This window comes from Callospermophilus lateralis, chromosome 7, assembly GCF_048772815.1.
Source record: "Callospermophilus lateralis isolate mCalLat2 chromosome 7, mCalLat2.hap1, whole genome shotgun sequence".
In the NCBI taxonomy this organism is placed as follows: domain Eukaryota; kingdom Metazoa; phylum Chordata; class Mammalia; order Rodentia; family Sciuridae; genus Callospermophilus; species Callospermophilus lateralis.
Window position 1 is genome coordinate 66,221,958 of NC_135311.1, and position 12,638 is coordinate 66,234,595.

Consider the following 12,638-nt stretch of genomic DNA (forward strand, 5'->3'; position numbering starts at 1 on the left):
TAGATTATGATGACATATAAAACACCTGCAAGTATGAATTGGAATCTTTAGAAGTTTAGAAAAAAAGTAATAAATCTGTCTGTATTAATAGATTGAGCAGAAAATGAGAGCACATGCTGTAGTTTGTAGACCAGTATTCTGTCACAACAATTTTGGAACATTTGGTTCTCGTTCTGTCACACATTCTTAAGAGTAGTTGTGCAATTGCTTCCAAGATGTTGGCTGTATTAGACAAACTATGTTAGTGTTCTTTACTAGCCAAAAGGAATCTACTTTTATGTGTTGGTGGTGGGGTAATATTTCTCCAAACAAACTTTTGCTTTTTTATCTTTTGAAAACCAATTGAGAATTAAAGACTTGATAGACTTTCCGCAGGGGAAGGTGGCTCCCTTTCACCTGTAGCACAAAGTGGAAGTTCAGAATAGAGAGACTCTGGAGCCAGGCCACCACCTGGCTCTGCTTCCTGGCTCTGCTGCTTGCTGTTGTGTGACCTTGGGCAAATTACCTAACTTCTCTATGCGTCATTTTCTAATCTATAAAAATGAGGATAATAGAACTGCTTCAGGATTTAATGAGTAAAAATTTGTAATTTATGAAGCTTGTGCTACGTACTATATTAGGACTTACTTAAAAAGAAATTCAACCAAGTGATTTTCTAATGATATGGTCTTTTCAGAAAATTGAGACTTTTTTTTTTTTTTTTTTCGGAAATGTACCAGGATAGATCCAATATATGACATTAGTGACAGTTAGTAGGAATTTGTTTAGTTGTCTGCTAATCAACAGAATCTGGAGACATGCCTCTATGAGTCATTGAGCAGGTCCATACCTGGCAGGGAGGAGAGGAGGGGGTTCCTTGTGATAGACACAGCCTACGTAAATCACAGAGATTTTCTGCAAACATTTTTTATGCAAGTAAGATAAAGCACATCTTTATTTTAGCCCTCTGTTTATAATTCTTTTTGAATTGATCAGAACAAATGATCAAGATACCATCTTGGACTAAAAGGAAGCTGGTATATGAACACATATTATAATTCAAAAAGAGTCCCACATTTTAAGAACAATGAAAGAAAAGGATCCACCCCCTTTAGTTATTAGCTAATGTTATGAATGGTGATATGTGCCTGTAGGTCCAACTACTCCAAAGGCTGAGGCAGGAGGATTGCCAGTTTGAGGATTGTGGGGACAACAAAGCCATACCCTGTCTAAAAAAAAGGGAAAGGGGGGGGGGGGAGACAGGGGGATTTTTGAGGAGCTTTTCCAGATAAACAAAAATTTAAGTTTATTTTAAACTCTATGCTTCAGATACCTGGATTTCTGTCTGCTAATAATATTGGTTGTTCTGTCTGCTAATAATTTTTGTTTGTTTGTTTTTGCTTTTTGGCAGTAAAAAACAAAAACCCTGGGGGATTGAACCCCAGGGGTGCTCTACCACTGAGGTACATCCTCAGCCCCTTTTTAAAATTTTATTTTGAGACAGGGCTTCAGTGAGTTGCCCAGGCTGGCCTGGAACTTAATGATCTTCCTACCTCAGGCTTCCAAGTTGCTGGGATTACAGACATGCTCCACTGTGCTCAGCTAGGATTTCTACTAACAATATTATCAGTTTAATGATGGGCTGGGGGTGTGGTTCAGTGGTGGAGCTCATGCTTAGAATACCAGAGGTTCCAAGTTCAAACCTCAGCCTTTGAAAACCAAATGAGTTTTGTACACACTAATATAAATTTCTTGAGCTTTCCCATGTCATCTACTAAAACTACTCCTGGATTTTAAAAAAGCCATTTAATTTTGCCAATATGCAAAGCTTTTGGTGATAGGTAGTATAACCAGGTTATTGAGGACTTGAGTTCCAAGGTAGGCAAAAGTGGGTTTGAATCCTGGTCCTCCCACTTAATAGTATATACTCTCTCGGTAAGTTATAAGACTTCCCTTTATAATAGGGTTTATAGCGCTGAGTCCATATGTATACAATATTTCGTATCCTGCCTGGTATAGAGTTATTTCTTCAAAAGCTGATCATGGATAGTGTGAATGTGGTTCCACAAAGAGCAGTCACTTTATCAGTCTTTAAAGACACTCCTAAATTATCTAGGACTTGACTTCTCTCTCTCTCTCTCTCTCTCTCTCTCTCTCTCTCTCTCTGTGTGTGTGTGTGTGTGTGTGTTATTAGGGACTCAGCCAATAGCAGCGGCACAGGCCTGTAATCCCAGTGGCTCTGGAGGCTGACAGAGGAGGACTGCGAGTTGAAAGCCAGACTCAGCAAAAGCGAAGTGCTAAGTAACTTAGTGAGACCCTGTCTCTAAATAAAATACAAAATAAAGCTGGGGATGTGGCTCAGTGGTCGAGTGCCCTTGAGTTCAATACCCATTACCAACCAACCAACAAAAAAACCCAAACAACAACAACAACAAAAGCAAACAAACCCAAACCAACCAACCAAACAACAACCCCACAATCAAACAAACTAGAGATTGAACACAGATTGAATAGAGATTGAACAAACTAGAGATTGAATAAGCATTGCTCATGCTTAGGTAAGTGCTCTACCACTTAACTACTTAATCCAATGGCAGAGCCAGGATTGGAAGTCAGGTTTCTGAAACGCCATTCAGTTCATGGTCATTCACCTGCTTATTTGTACAAGAGTGTCCTGTTATATTGTATACCTTTTAATACAAATACGGGGTGTAAACAGAGGATCAAAGCAGTGTTTTCGTTACCCTTTCAACTCCTGCAGGTTGCAGTTCACAGGCACGTGCATGCAGGACGTCGCACCGCCCACCTGTTGTTCACCACGCCGCCAGCCGACCTTAGGGTGACTCCAGAAATGCGGCTCTCGTTCCATTATATGTAATTAATTTATTTAGCTAGCTGGGGAAAGGGCAGGGTAATGCACCCTCAACTGTCAGCAAGGAAGAGAAAAGACTCTGCTAGCGTCCACAGTCAGAATGTACTTTGAGATAACAAGCAGGATTAGAGGCTGGGAAAAAAAATAGGGCAGAATTTATGTGTGCGGGGGTGGGGGTGCTGTGCTGGGGCGTGGGCAGAGGGTGTGATGAGTTTATCTGCGGTTTTAGAATTTTTATATCGAGACAGATGAGCCAAATAAAAACTCAGCTCCTTCAGAGCTGGAAAGTCTGCAGGATCTAGTTTGAGGGAGCGAGTCCTGAAGTTCGTACCGCGTTGCCCGCTCTTCTTCCTACCCGCTGTCCCAACCTGGGCGCTCTGAGCCCGGCCGCACCCGGAGCTCCTTCTTTTCCTTGGCTTCTCCGCCGGGAGGGAGACGCAGGCTTGAGCTGCTCTTGGGGCTCATCCATCAGCCGGGGAGGCTAAGGGGAGGAGAGAGGAGGCGGGAGGCGGGAGGAGGAGTTTCTGGGCGGCCCAGAGCCCCCGGTGGGGACGCAGCGGAGAAGCGCCCTTCCCCCCGCGCGCTGATTGCTGTGGCGTCCTGCCCGACCCCGCCCGCGTGTGTGTGAGCCAGAGCGAATGCGCTGGGTCGGCCCGATGGGGGTAATCGAGGGTTTCGGGGACGCCAAGCGGCACTTTCCTCTTCTCAGGGAGTGAGGGAGGGAGGTCCGTGGCTCTCGTGCCGGCCACTTTCCCTGCGTGATTCTCGGAGCTCCCTGCAGGAGGTGAAAGTCCCCGGCGGGTCGGGATGGCGTAGTTGCGCCGCGGCGCAGCAGCTGCCGGAGCTCGCAGTCGCCGAGTGCTGGGCGGGGAAACTTTGCTCTGCTTTCCTCCAATTTGCCGCGGGTGGATCTCCTCTTGACACACCGCCTTGGAGGTACGTGCCGGCTGGTCCGCTCAGCTTTGCAGTGCCAGCCGGGACTCCCTGGCTGTGCAGCTTGCTGGTCACCCGCCGGGCCGCGGGCTCTGCAGGCTGCGCGTTGCGAGTCCCTGGAGCGCGGGCTGTTGGTGCTTGCTTAGCTGCTGGGGTCGCCTGGGTCGGCGGAACCGCTGGACTTGGGAGGACGGCCTTGGTCTGACGGTGTTTATACTCGGAGGAGCCAGGACCTGAGGTGCGTGGGAAGCGGCCGTCACCGGTGGCCAGCGCTCAGGGCGATGCGCAGTGCTGGGGAGGAATTCTCCAAGCCCTTTTTGTGGTTCCTTCTGACCTCTGTGGGGTGCGCAGGCCACTTCCCTCCCTGCGCGTGACAGCGTCAGTGGGAAAGGTTTGTTGTGGGTTTGCACTCAATTGCTGTGGCAGAGGCCGCGTCTCCAGGACTCACGCACCCACGCGACCCGCGCTCCTAGCCGGCCGCACCCGGAGGGTGCTCCTCCGGATGTGCCGTGCGCTGCTGCTGCAGCCCCAGCGGAGTACTCACCCGCATTAACTTGGCTGCTCTTCCCGAATTATTTTGAAGGCTCTCTTAAGTGTGTTAACTTGGTTCGGACAAACTTGGAAATCTTGGGCTATTGCTAGAAGAATCAGATTTGTTCTTATTAGAGCACTTTCCAGAATCACATAGTGTAGGGGAACCGGCATGTCAAGCATGCCATACCTTGGCAGAATAGAACCCTATGGATTTGGGGGTCCTTACAGAAAGCTAGGACAGTAAAATTGTCCCTTTTCCTTATCTGTGAAATGGGAATAACAGTACTGGTCCCCCAAATGTTGCTGTGAGGATTGAACGATTTTTTTTGTGCAAGGTGTTAGAGCAGTGCCTGGCGCCAGGAAAGCGTTGCCAGGTGTTAGCAGTGCTTGTCCCAGCATTGCCGTGACACAGCGGTGAGGGTAGGGGGACTATAGGAGTGACAGATTGAGATGCGGAACCAGGCGTTTTCTGAGTTCCATCTTCACTAGATGAAGTGATAGGTTTGGGAGGATAGAAGTCTTCACAAAACAGGTCAAGATCTTGTCATCTTCCTGAAAGGGTATTTCATACTGCAGTTACTTCAGTGTGAATTCACCTGTATCTTTTTGGTAGTAATAACTGATGTTTATTGAGCCCTTCCTATGTACCAGAAATTTTGAGTTCGTACTGACCTGGTGGCGCTTAAGCATCACATCAACTCTATGGTAAAACACTATTAATAGTCCCACTTTACAGATAAGACTGTAGAGGGTAAGTTACTTGCCCAAGATCATGCACAACTTTCCATTAGTTCTAACTCCTCAACTAGCTTGGTCAGCTGGGCAGAGAGCAGTCAGATTTGTGTGTGGTGAATAGATGACCTTCTCTCATCACCCAGCTTCCCATCTGAGTTCAACACATCCTTTGAAACTTAGATAACATATCTGTGATTAATTTAGGTGAAAAAAATATATATGTATGTATATATAAAATTTCAGTTCCTCTGAAACTGGTTCCAAATAATTATAAATAGAACTGACTTGTGTTAATGTGGATCTTTATTCTTAATTTCTTTTATTAATTTTCCAGACATTGTTGATCACCGTTACTTGGCTTCCTTAGGAAACAGCTTGAGGCTGGCACAGGAGGTAGGGAAATAATTCTTACCCCCTTAAGGGCTATTAAAATGGAATTGATTTCATGCCATTGTGTCAGTTAAAGGATGTTGCTCTGTTTCTTGGTGTTCTCTGCTTTTGGCTTTAATTCTACATTGTTTAGTGTTTCAAAGCTTCAGCATATTTTTTGCCCTTTAGTTTGTCTTTGTCATTTGTCAGCATTAATTTTTCCTGTTGTGATGGAGTCTGACCATTATATGGCAGCTTTGCTTAACAACTGTTGATTTGGCTCATGTTTTTAAATATAAAATCACCAACTTAACTTTTGAACACCAGAACTTCAAAGGCAATCCCTGGGGAATTCATTGTTATTTTTAATATTAACCAATAGGGGGAGCACAAAATACTATTAATGTCTATAAATCATACAAACCAGTTTGGAAGGTGTTAAACATACTTTTTAGAAGAGAAAAATGTTGTGCCTTCTTCTATCACAATAACCAAGTTGCTCTTTGCATTTGCAATAAAGAACTGTATTTAATTTCAACCCATTAAAATAACAATGATTTTGAGGACAGGTCCTGTATACTGGATGTGTCAAGAACCCTAGGGTGGCTGGATAGATATTAAATACACACATCCATGTTCTTCTTATTTTCTTTTCAATTTGTTTTCTTTAGGAGGTATGCATGTAAAATAATTTTGTGTAGTTTGAATAGTATTTCACGTTATTGAGAAAACTGGTAATCCAGAGAAATCCGTCCGGAATCCTTTTGTAACTCTCCTTATTTAACGTTCTTTCTCTATATACCCACCCTCTCTTTTGTACTGGTGATTGAACCTAAAGGGGCTTAACCACTGAGCCACATACCAAGACATTTTTAAAATTTTATTTAGAGACAGGGTCTCTCTGAGTTGCTTAGGGTCTCGCTAAATTGCTGAGGCTGGCTTTGAACTCACCAACCTTCTTCTTCAGCCTCCCAAGCTGCTGGGATTATAGGTGTGCACCATCATCTTTGCCTGGCTATTTAACTTTTTATATAAAACTAGTTGTAATGAATTGTTCTCAGACTAGTGCACTCACAGTTTTGTTATTATTATGTTTCATTAACATCTTTCAAGAGCAAGACAATAGAAGATTGTTCACCCTAAGTTACAACAATTCTATTACTGTGCATTCTTCAGAGGCATATATTTTAGTATAGGTTGAATATGCTTTATCTGAAATGCTTGGGACTGGAAGTGTTTTGGATTTCTTCAGACTTTGAAATATTTGCACATGTATGATGAGATGACCTGAGAAAATGATCCAAATCTAAACACAAAATTTGTTTCATATAGACTTTATAGCCAAAAGGTAATTTTATATAGCATTTTTAGTATTTTTTTTTTACTTTGACTCATCACATAAGGTCAGAGGAATAATTTTCCAACTGTGATGTCATAATAGTTCTGAAAAAATTTTGAATTTTGGAGAATATTTGATTTTGGATTAGGGATGTTCAATTTATCATATTCAATGTCAACATAGGTATCTATGATGTGTCTATGGGTGGCTATACCTATAAATACATGTGTAAACAATATTTAAGAGTTAACATGCTTGGAAGGTAGGTTTGATGGCACATGTCTGTAATCCCAGCAACTCAGGAGGCAGAGGCAGGGGGTTGCAAGTTCGATGCTACCCTGGCAACTTAGTGAGACACTGTTTTAAAAAAAAAAGCCAGGTGGGTGTAGGGGACTGGGGGTGTAGCTCAGGGGTAAAGCATCCCTGGGTTCTATCCCCAGTATCCTCCCCCACCCCAAGTTAGTCAAACTGACAATTTAAGTTTTCTCTCTTTGCAGTTTTATAGGCCATTTTCCTTTCTTATTTCTTGTGTACCACATAGTTTTGATTTAACTTTACTTCATAAAGTTAGGGTCATGTGGATCCTATTTTTAAGTGACTTTCAAATTTAGCCCCTTCTTTCAAAATTTCTACCATTGTACTTACTACAGGGTAGCATTTATTTGGGATCTCATTAGTCTTCCATGCGCCCATCTAGTTTACTTTCTCCACAAATGTTTATCAACCTCCTACTCACTAATCGGCTTATGGTTTCTGGTTTTAGAGTTCAGCAAATTAACTATACTTATTCATCTTAGCAGGGGGCTAAGATGCCTTAAGGATGCCTAGGGCTTTGTCACCCAAAGCCTTTAAAGATTGACAAAATTGGTTTGCTGGAAGGAAGCTATTGTCCCATTCTTTTTAAGATTCCAAGGAATTAATCTTTCCTTTTTGTATGAAACTTGGTTGTAGCTTGTAAAAGTCAGGTGACTGCTTGCCCGAGAGCCCAGGGAACTCAAAAATGTCCTTTGCAGATCATTACTGACTTCTTTTAGTATGTAAGGGATGACCAACTTCCTGGGATCATAAATCTGTGAAAGGTTCTGACTTTATATTTTAAGCATAGAAGACAGAATAATTAGAATTTACAGAATGGCTGGGTAAGTTGTAACATAGCTGTAATATTTTTCCTGGACGATTCTGCTCTGTAGTCACTTTGAATTACTAGTTCTTGATAATTCATTATGATATGTATGTTTCTGTCTTTTCATTTCTAATGGATGAAAATTTATAATTATCAAGTTTATTAGTTAAAAGAGGACAGTCTTCTTTTTTGCTCTTAATAATTATTTTAACAATAGTAATATTGTCATTTTGGTCAGTTCAATGGTAGATTTTCCTTATATTTTCAAATGTTTTTAATTTTTTTAAATTTAAAAAATGTTAGAAAATTTTGTTAGGAGTTGGATAAGTGTTTTTAAGGATCTTTAACTTAAAAAGCAATCTCGTATTGCCATTAGGAATGTTGCCAATTTGGAATGTATGAGTGAATCTAGGGTCATATGAAAAGCTAGCCTTTAACAAATAATAGTGAGCCTTTAACGGATTTAGTAAGGGCGTTTATGTCATTGGAAGAAAATTAAATGTACTAAGATGAATGGCAGTAATTTCTGGGGTTCCACATCTTCAGAGTAACACTTGGAATGATAGCACTGTTACTTTGTAGCATTTCATAAAACACAAGCTGTTGCTAATTTGTTTAGTTTCTAGTCAAGATGAAATAAATTAATACCACTTGGAAAGGCTTTACAAAAAGGATCTGGGTCCATTTCCTGGGTTCTGTTCATTTCTAGATTTTTTGTTTTCTATTTTTTTGAAATAGCACATTTGCTTGTTAACTGACATTGAGCTTTATTTTCTCTTCTTGCAAAGTCCTTTCTTAAGATTTAGCACAGATTTCCAACCATTCTCCCTCTCCAACTTAGGGACTAGTAATTGATCTTTTGCTCTCTCAGCCAAGATGTGTGCAATATTTTGTGTTTAAAACAACATTGATATAAATTCTGCCTGAGGCAACTCTTGTTTGGACCTTATTCAACATTTTTTATTCTTTAGCTTTCTATGCTAGAGATGGAGACTTAATAGGTTGACAGTTACCTAAATATGATAGAGACCATATTTTAAAAGGAAGGTCTAGAACAGGAGCTCCAGGTATATCTGTCCATCCTGACATATCTTTCAGATGATAATAACTGTGTGGGTAGGGATAAGTTAATATCTGGTATTGTTTGTGGTGATTCCTTTATGTTGAAATCTCCGAATCTGGAAAGAGCACTTTGAGTGATATGTCGAGTGGAACAAAGTTCATTTTCAAATTTAATGTTAAAGTGTTGCCAGGATAGTAATTTAGAATTAAGTCTGAAATGTTAGCCCTATCTTTACTTTAAGAAAAAGGATACCCCAGTACCCCAAATAAAAAAAAAAAAAAAGATAATGCAGAAGCATGTGCTCTCCCTACCTCTTGAACACTGGACTCTGAGTGAGAGGGGCCTTTCAAGTTAGGAGCTGTGTCAGGAGGATGAAGCACTTGCTTTTCTGTCTTTCCAAGTACCTAATTTGCTTATCTTGTATATGCTGAAGGTCAGGTTTTGGTGTAAAATTGCAGATGGACCATTTGTAAAAACACATTTAAGTTGATTAGTTCCTGAAAAAAAATGATCTTTAGAAAACAATCTTTACAGACACTAGTCCTTGAGCTTCCCTGTTGGTCAGATTACCTTGGGAGACGGTCTGCAATTTCAGACAGGAAGGCCAACACTACCGATAGGCATTGTGGAGGGCCTAACAGGACTTTGGATTTCTTTTTCACTATTTTATTAATGGAAACTTGATGAATACTTAATTCCATTTGGTGTGTGAAAAGAGTCCCTTTGGAGAGTATCATTCTATTAGCATTTTTAGTGATTTATGTATTTTGACAGTATGATATTGGTCTTTGGAAGCAAAAATGCACTGGTGGCTATTTGCAAATTTCATTTCATAATTATCTAAGTGTATGATAATTTCTAGAGCAGAAAGTGGCTTTTTTTACCCCTTGTACTTGGAAGGTTATTTGAGGTGAGATACTTAGATTCTAATTGCAAAGCTCTATGTTCATGTGGTATATCCTAAGTTCTTTGGTATGATCCTCAGTGTTGTTATGTTATCTCATTTTTATGCTTTTTTTTCCCTGTAAAACAAAACCTGCTCCAACACAAAACTCTTGAGTGTCTATGAAGTATAAATCTTTCATTTTGTTATATTAGACTTTGTGCAGTTGGCTGGCAAATTAAATGCAACTTGGAGGGAAAGCACCATTGACTCATTACATACATTTTTCATCATTGCAGTGTAAGGTCTTCCCTATGTGTGTGGGAGAAGTTTCTGATCTTCTAAATGAACATGTTTATTATTGCTGGTCTCTCTTTTTGCCAAAGGCTTTTTGAACAAGTATTCCTATTAGTTTTATGAGTTTTGTGACCTTCAAGAAATTGTTACTTGTCACGTATTCATAATATATAATATGAATCATGAAGAACGATCTGTTTTGTGAAGATACACCTGTCTTTTTGTTTTTAACCCATGACATTATTTACCACAGTTGCAGGACATGATGTTTTTCACAAGAGCCAAGGTAAGGATGACCAACATCTTACATTTCACGTTTTCCTGTATTTATGCCTTTTTCAGTCTGTTGGCATCTTTATTTCATTGTTTGATATGTTCACTCTCTAAGATGCTCAAGACATTAAATTTATTATGGGCTAAGTGAAGAGGGTTTCTTTAGAACCAGTTCTACTAGATTATTGAAAATGCCTCTAGAAAGTGTCCCATGTAGATACCATGTTGGGTGGGGCTTTTGGTAATGTCTGAATGGTAGATAGCTGAACTCAAAGCAGGATTTCACTTAGCTTAAATGAGTAGAGAGGTGAGGAAAGGGAGGGAGGTCTCTGATTTATTAGGAGAAAGTTCACTTTTGCATAATAATAAGGGATTTAAATGTTTTCTTTGGAATTAATATAGATTTCAAGTAGGTATATAGGTAAGAGCTTTGCAAAAGACATTTTTGCTAAAGTTGAGGTTCTATAGCTGGCAATTCTTATAACCCTGAAGGATCTTATTCTCTAAAAGCCAGGAAAAATCAGTCTGTTTCCAATTATGTATCACAAAAAATAGTGAAGTTAAGCCAAGAAAAATGATCATTTGGAAGTTAGGTTGCTTTTTTTTGCAGAGGGTATAGGAGAAAGAATTGTAGATGCACATTTTAAAGACAGATTCTTTAGTTTTTCTGTTGAGTTCAGATGTTTCTCAAGTGCTCTGTATTGGAAATTCAGAATAATTTTAGGATTAAAGACTTGTTCCTCTTTTGGCTCTTTTCTTTTTCTCAGAGAGCACATCGAAGGGCAGTTAGGCAACTTCTGCTGACACTAACTACTCTGGGCCCAGTGTTCTGGGTCCCAGCTTGGATTTTTGGTGAAGCCTTTTCCTGTCTGATTGATGCAATTTATGGTTCCACAGATCCACAGTATTACACGTGGTCATTGGTGCTGTGGACTTTTGTTACATTTACCCTTCTTTCAACTGAAATGCAGTCCTTACTGCTCAGCAGTATTCTGCTAAGGGAGAAAATGCAAGGATGTTAGTGTGAGAAGAGGTCTAATAGTTGGACAATACGTGGGTGGATATGTTGTCCTCGACACTTATTAGAAGCAACTAGCCTTTCTGAATGCCTGCTGCTAGTTTCAGGATTAGTGATCCTATGAGACCTGGGTGGGTAACTAAGAAACATCCTTTCCATCACCAGAAGATCATCCCCCCAGTAGCAGCTCTTGGTTCCTGTTTCTCACACCTTACACCTCCACAGAGTGTTGAATAAGACTTTCCTGATGGTACAGAATCTCTGATAACAACTAGTCTTGCCAGAGCTGGTGGTGTGTTAGCTCTTGGTTCTTTTCTTCTCACCTTCCATTTACTTCTCAGCCTGCGGCAGGCAGGCTCCCACGCCCACCACACCATGAAGAGCCAGAAAAGGTGCAAAGTGCAAAATTCCGAGCCTGCTTTCAGTCAGCGTCTGTCTTCATTGTTCTTTCCCTCATGCGTTTTTTGCTTTACTCTCCTCTTTTCCCCACATTTGATTCTCTTGGTTTCCTCAACGTTACTTCTGGTTTTCCCTTGGATGTTCCTGATCTCTCTGCAGTCTTCCTTTTCCATGATGGATCCCCACATGTTGGCATTTGTATTAGTCCATTTTCTGTTGCTGTAACAAAAAAACCAAGACTGGCTTACTTATCCAGAATAAGGTTTATTCAGTTTACAGTTCTAAAGGCTGGAAGTTCAAGATTGAGTGTCTGCATTTGGTGAGGTACTTCTTGCTGGTGGGGGACCTGTTGCAGAATTTCTAGGTAGGTGCAGGGGTAGACAGAGCATTCTAGCTCTGGTCTCTCTTCCTTCCCTTATAAAGCCACAGTCCCATTGGATTAGGGTCCCATCCTTATAGCCCTGTTTAACCTTAATTACCTTCCAACCCACCCCACCCCATCCAAATACCATGGTTGGATCAAGTTCCTATCCTCTTAGTACCTCAACATGGATATCAGAATTCAACATGAGTTTTGGTGGAGACAAATCATTAGCGGCATTTCCCCTTTCTTTTCTTTTCATTTCTCAATCTACCTTTTGTTGCTCATTTCCGTGCTTCATTGGCCATGTCTATGTCAGGAACTTCCAGTTTTTTCATTTCATACCCATACTTTCAGCAGCCTGTTATTCTGCAGTGACACCTGGTTATTCTGTAGATCTTTCCATTAAAATTAATTCCCAAACCCAAATACCACTCTGTGGTTCACAGTCTCAGATTGG

General features: G+C 40.8%; 1 protein-coding gene across 4 annotated transcripts in view; it reads left to right on the forward strand.

Moving 5' to 3' along the window:
- Positions 1-3,517: 3,517 nt before the first annotated feature.
- Tgfbr3 (transforming growth factor beta receptor 3) overlaps positions 3,518-12,638 on the forward strand; it is a 184,881-nt gene continuing 175,760 nt past the window's right edge. For 2 of the 4 annotated variants that reach the window (XM_076863529.1, XM_076863526.1), the window contains exons 1-2: positions 3,518-3,787; positions 5,388-5,446. The gene's annotated coding sequence lies outside the window, so the exon portion shown is untranslated. Of the gene's footprint in view, positions 3,788-3,808; positions 4,023-5,387; positions 5,447-12,638 lie in introns of those variants that run through there. The other 2 variants (XM_076863527.1, XM_076863530.1) reach the window with 2 other exon arrangements.